The sequence below is a fragment of the Octopus bimaculoides genome, chromosome 11, assembly GCF_001194135.2.
Source record: "Octopus bimaculoides isolate UCB-OBI-ISO-001 chromosome 11, ASM119413v2, whole genome shotgun sequence".
In the NCBI taxonomy this organism is placed as follows: domain Eukaryota; kingdom Metazoa; phylum Mollusca; class Cephalopoda; order Octopoda; family Octopodidae; genus Octopus; species Octopus bimaculoides.
The window spans coordinates 31,844,125-31,851,288 of NC_068991.1; positions in this window are offsets into that span (position 1 = coordinate 31,844,125).

Genomic DNA, 7,164 nt, shown 5'->3' on the forward strand with positions numbered 1-7,164 from the left:
AAACATAAGGACACAGGAAATGTGTCAAGGCCGACAGGAAGCGGTGCAGCTTCCTAGGTCTAACCAACGACGAGCAAAGATTCAGAAACATTCTCTGGATGCAGGCTTAGCTGGGTGGAGGTGCTTGTCTCCTCCTTGTAAACATAAGGACACAGGAAATGTGTCAAGGCCGACAGGAAGCGGTGCAGCTTCTTAGGTCTAACCAACAGTAGTATTATTCCCTTCAGGGGACTGTCACATTAAGTTGACAACATACAACTACTTCATTATATTGTCTTTGAGTTTTTAAAGTTCAACGGTAATCCATATAGATAATTGTTAGAAAGATTAGGATGCATGTAATTAAGAATAGTGTTGTGTTTAAAAACCATAAAATTAATATACACAGCAGCTTGCAATGTTTCATCAAAAATGAGAATTACAAATGTCACTAAATGTGACCAGGGTGTTTGGAAAGACCTACATTGCTAGAAATAAAAGCTAAACCGCTCTAATGTTGTGGTTAATGCATATGAATGAAAATATATACACTAACAGGAACCATAATCGTCCGAAAAGATGCAAAGTGATGCATCTCGATCGGCACTTTTCGGACGATTATGATCCCTGTGCATGTTTTCATTCATGTGCGTTAACTACAGCATTAGAGCGGTTTGGCTCTTATTTCTAGCATTTAGTGGCATTTTTAATTCTCCTTTTAGGTAAAACATTGCAAACTGCTGTTTATATCAATTTTATATATACACATTAGCGAATCGTTGAATCATCCAATTATTGGGATGACGAAAACATAAATACTAATAGCGAAGCGAATCCGGAAGGAACCGAAGTCGAGCTGTCTTAACTGATGAGGCAACGGAAATTGCCGAAACTGACGTGTCAGTATATATATATATATATATATATATATACACACACACACAACGTTAAGGATTCGGGAGAGAATCAGGTACTTAAATTATAGGCACCAGGTTCGGTTGAATTAACTTTGTAAACACCACCTTTAGTCGAATAAATATCAGAGGTACATCCAGTGAAATATTCAGGTTACGTATACAAAGAATTTAACCCTTACGAATATTTTACGTCTAAGGGCTAGTCCAAAGCGTACATTGTATTGGTCGTACGGTATTTGGTATATTCCAGGATGTCCGACTGGTCGGGAATCACTTGTGGTGTATTATGAGCAAATAAATAAATAAGAAATGGGGAATAATTGTCAGTTCATTACAGCTGTTTCTAACGCATTTTTAATAGATGAATTAGTACATTATATCATAGCAAAAAACCGTTTTCATCATAAGATACATAGAATTTAAAACAATAGGAGAACAATGGGTTGTTATGCTATCGTTTGAAATTCTATGTAAACGGGGGTTTTTTTTGTTATGATGTAATGTATTCATTCGTCTATTTAAAAAAATGCATTAGAAACAGCTGTGATGAACTGACATTTATTCATCGTTTGTTATGTGTGTGTGTGTGTGTGTGTGTGTGTGTGTGTGTGTGTGTGTGTGTGTGTGTGTGTGTGTGTGTATTTCAACAGGCCATGCCACATGCTAAAAGAAGACCCAAATGGCGCTAAACTACCTTAAATATTACATGGACACGTGATGAATGCGAAGGAATAAACGAAAAAAGTTCATGAAGAGGTTTAGTTATGTATCAATTGATTTCAGGATTACAGATAAATATCCGTTTTCCTTCATCAGCATAACACAACCAAATGCCTATAATTATAAACAATTATACATACCACAGGAACACAACGTATCCACAGTGCATATACAACTGACCATACTTATACATAAAATAAATTAAAATTCAAAAATCTAGTTCGTTTATCTCAGCCACATGTAAATAACCAAATAATTCAGCAGTGAATAATTTTGGTTTAGGTGAAATTATATATATATTAAAATTATAATGGGTTGGACAAAATGTCTGTTCAGTTTTTGTTGACACTAAATTTCAAGCACGCTGTCTGTCTTTTGTGTGCATGTGCACTCGTTAGATGCTCAACACTACAACGTAGTTCTATGCTAACTTGCAATGAGACAGGTTGTATTTTGCGTGCTGAGGATCATCCTGAAAATGGAAAACCAAAGCGAATATTATTTTCAAAAAGGCAAGAAATTGGTAGGAGCCCTCAGGAAGACATGCGCTGTGTATATTGTTACGGAACATATGTGCCAGAAGTGATTTCCAAGATTTCGATGGCGAACTTTTTCGGTTCAACATGTACCATGCTCTGGTTGACCAACTGAGATTAAATGATGGATTAATCGAGACCAACCCCCGATATACAACCGAGATGTTAGCAGATATTCTCCAGATATCCAAATAGAGGGTTGAAAACCATTTGCATCAACTTAGTTATGTCAGTAGATTCAATCGACTGGCTAAAATTACACAAAATTTGCAAACTTTAAAAGCTATTAGATCTTTATTTATTTATTCATGGCGAAAATTAATTACATGCCAATGATTACTTCACAAAACTACACCAATACGCCAAATATGAAATCCATTGGAACAAAAATTGAAAAAATTGAAAAGTGACAACCAAACAGAAAAGACTCAACATTGTGAAGAGCAAACAATCATAGCAGACAATACTGGAACGAACGGTAAATATGTCATTGATTGAATAAATCGCTGTCTTAAAAACTTGCACTTTATTTTCACTTAAAAATCGAACGGACTTGCTGTTGTGGGGATAATAGTAATAATGGTACACTCATCCCACGCGACGAGTGGTGTGTGCTAGTTGCTATAGATAAGGTGACGTCGGTCGGTATAAAGAGAGAGTACGAAGCAGACAGTCATAGATAGTCGTGGTCTTACTTGTCTTACTAACTATACTGCTATACAGGAGTGGGCGTTATAACAATCCGACATTAAGGATTACAACAGTGGTGATGAGGAATTAACAAACTCACAAACATTTTTGTGCGAATTTTACGGGGAATAAAATCGTAAAATTATGGAAAATTTGTTCGCCAATTTGCTAGTTGCAAAAACAGCAACTGAAAGAACAACAACAGCAGCAGTTACAACTGCAAGAACAACAGCAGAAACAACAACAGCAGCTACAACTGCAATAACAACAGCAGAAGCAACAACAACAACAGCAGATACAACTGCAAGAACAACAACTGAAAGAACAACAACAGCAGAAGCTACAACTGCAAGAACAACAGCAGAAGCAACAACAATTATTATTATAGCAACAAAAGTTGCAATTAATGAATAGGAAGTCGTCAGGAAATGCTGAAAAAATGTTCTCGCCAGATTATGTTACGAACTCGATAACAGAGTTTAAGTACGAACCAGACGAAGGAGTTACCTTCGAGGCTTACTATAGAATATACAAACAAATCTTCAATAAAGAGTGCAAAGACTGGGACGACGATATGAAAACGCATTTAAACTTAAGAAAACTGACAGCAGGAGAACATGAACGTTACAGCAATTACGTTCTCCTGAAAAAACATAAACTTTAAAGATACAATAGACATATTGTGCTAAACTTTTAGTGAAAAAAGTTAGTTGTTCATTACACGTTGGAAATGTTTCAACCTAGAAAAGAACAACGAGGAGGACTACATGCTGGTGGAGTTAACAGGGAAATGTGAAAAGTTCAAGTTGGACGAATTAACGCCAGATATGTTCAAGTGCTTGATAGTTACTCAGGGACTCGCTGCAGAGAAAGACGCTGAAGTAAGAACAAGAATTCTCACTAAGCTGGAACAAAACTAAGCTGTAACCTTACAACAAGTGTCAGAAGAGTGTGAAAGAATAGTAATTTTAAGACACGACACAGAGAAAATTAAACATAAAGATTGCTCCCAAGTGAAACAAGTGCGAAATAGGCGGAATATAACTCAAGGCTGTACTAAAATACAGTACAAACAGGACAAGAATCGGGGAAGAAAAAAAACATGTTTTGCATGTGGAGGTCTACACCTGAGGAAAAACTGTCCATTTAAGAAAGCGGAATGTTTCTGTTGTAGAAAAATTGGACACGTAAAAGCTCACTGTAAAACCAAAATGACAAAACGTTGGAACAAAGAAACAAAGAATAAACAGTATGTCGTCAAAAGAAAATGGTATTATAACAAGGAGAAAATTCGTAAACGTGAAAATTAAAAATATAAGAGTAAAAATGCAGTTAGACACTAGAAGTGATATTACCATTGTGAATGAAGAAATTTGGAAGTATATCAGTTAGCCAAAATTAAGTAAATCTACAAAAGTAGCACATGGTGTTACGAGTAAAACATTGTATTTTGTGGTGAATTTGTGTGTAAATGAAAACAACAAAAATATATGTGCTAAAAAATTCAGTTAATCTATTCAGCACAGAGTGGACGGAACTATTCAAATTGTGGAATACACCTATAAATGTTTTATGTGGGAATATAGTCGGTTCAGTAGAAAGTTCGAATGAGGCTGAGGGACTGAAACAAAAAATAAAACATTTATTTCCAGATGTTTTCACCGAGAAACTGGGCTGTTGCACGAAAACAAAGGCAAAAATTGCAGTGCAACAAGTGTATTTAAGCCAAAACAGAATGTACTCTTCGCGGCAATAGACCAGGTAAGCAAGGGACTTGAAAGACTTGAAAGCCTAGGAATAATCGAGAAGACGAACTACTCAGATTGGGGAGCACCTACGGTCTACGTAAAAAAGAAAACTAACAAGGGTTTGTGAAGATTTTTAAACAGGTTTGAATGATTGCTTAATAGCACATAACTACCCATTGCCGAGTTAATGGACATAATGCTGGGTAACTGCAATTTTGCTATCGCCTATTTAGACGATATTCTAATAGAAAGCGAATCACGTGAATAACATGTAGAACACATTAAAAGAGTATTCGAGGGGATTAGAGAATACGGTTTCAAGTTAACGGAAGAAAAATGCGAGTTCTTTATGAAAAAAATTAAATACTTGGGCTAGATAATAGATAAAAACGGACGGAAACCGGATCCATCCAGAGCAATTGCGATAAAAAAAAATATGCCCACGCCGAATAATGTGACTATGCCACAAGCATTCTTAGGTTTAGTAAATTATTATCAAATTTATATACATAATGTAAGGGCCCCGCTCAGTGATTTGTAAAAGAAAAAGAAAAAATGATGCTGGACTGATAAATGCCAGAAAGCATTTGACGAGTTAAAAAGCATTTTAACATCGGACTTATCGTTAACGCATTTTGATCCGAAGCTGGATATTATATTGGCTACAGATGCGAGTAATTGCGGTGTAGAAGTCGTGCTTCTGCACAAATATGACGATGGCAGTAAAAAGGCTATAGCCCACGCGTCACGATCGTTATTACCATCTGAAAGGAACTGTAGTCAGATAGAAAAGGAAGCGTTAGCAATTATATTCAGTGTTTAAAAATTCCATAGATTTATTCATCGATTAAGTTTTTGTCTACAAACGGATCATCGCCCACTACTGTCAATGTACGGTTCTAAAAAAGGAATACAAACACACACACAGCAAATAGACTACAGCGATGGGGCACTATATTATTAAATTATGATTTCAAAATGGAATATTTATCGTCAAAAAAACTATGCATACGAATGGTTTGTCCAGACTAATACCAAAACACTGCAAGCCATTCGAAGATACGGCAATCGCAGCTTTAAGAGCAGAAGGAGAAATAAAAAATGTAATGTGAAATGTGGTGCGCGAATTACCGGTAATCCTAGAAGACATAAAGCGAAATACGGTAAAGGACAAATTCATAACAAAAGTGAAAAGGAAAAGTAAACAGGAACAGGATTGATGCGAAAGGAAACCAAGACGTGAATCTATACTCAGTTAGTGATGGCGTACAAAGAGTAGTAATACCTGAAACACTACAAAAGAAAATGTTGAGGGAATTTCATGTTAGTCACCCTGGTATTTCGAGGATGAAAACTTTAATGCGTAGCTACGTGTACTGGCCAAAAATGGATAGAGAAATGAAGCTTTAGTGAAAGGCTGTAGAGGATGGGCTCTAGCAGCAAAATTACCGACAATAAAAAGTGAACTTTGGCCAAAAATAGGTGTTCTGTGGTCGAGACTACACATCAATTTCGCTGCTGCTTTAAACTACTTAGACGGTTCATACTACTTGGATGGTTCATATTACTTAGACGGTTCGTACTACTTGAGAGTGAACCCAAGAGAATGGAAGAATCAATGAAATGGTTATACGATACTTTTCAAGTACCAACGCTACTACAGGTGATTGAATTCAGACGCACAAGTGTAAGAAAAAGAAAATGTACGGAGTTCCTGGAAGTGGATGCCAAACGGAAAAAATACTAAATGTATAACTAAGAAAAAAAACAAAAAAACTCAAAAAGAGAGGTGGGTGATGTAAAAAGTATTGCTATTAAAAGGGGAGAAGTGGGGATAATAGTAATAATGGTACACCCCGCCCACGTGACGAGCGGTACGTACTAGTCACTATAAATAAGGTGACGTCGATCGGTATAAAGAGAGAGTACGAAGCATACGGTCATAGATAGTCGTGATCTTGTCTTACTAACTATATTGCCATATAGGAGTGGGCGTTATAACAATCCCACACTAAGGATTACAACACTTGCGTTTCCAACACATACGCATTTTTAGTATGTATACAGAGCACTAGTTTTGAGCTAATACTGCTTCTGATGCTTTTCCCACTATCCTTCATTAAAGTTGTATATATTTATATATAATTTTAGACCTATATTAATTTTTACCTCTACGGTTGTAAAGCATGATAGCCACTGATATTATTGTTATTATTTTATAATAATAATTTTATACTCTATATATATATATATATATATATATATATATATACAAGTTGTAAGTTTGTAAGTTACCAGAAATACAGCGACTATTCTTATATATATATATATATATATATAAATGAGAATGTGTGTCTGTCTGTGTGAATCCCTAAAACTCGAGAACTACGCAACCAATTTCATTCAAACTTTACACATGCCTTACTTAGGGTTCCAGTTGTGTTTTAGTCAAAAAAAATTATTAACTTCTTGCAGAGTTCGAGCACACGGCAACATAATATCTCCTCCACTATTTAAGTATTACGTGTCAAAAGTGAAACAAAAACACTCATGTCAAATACTTTCACTTTAAAA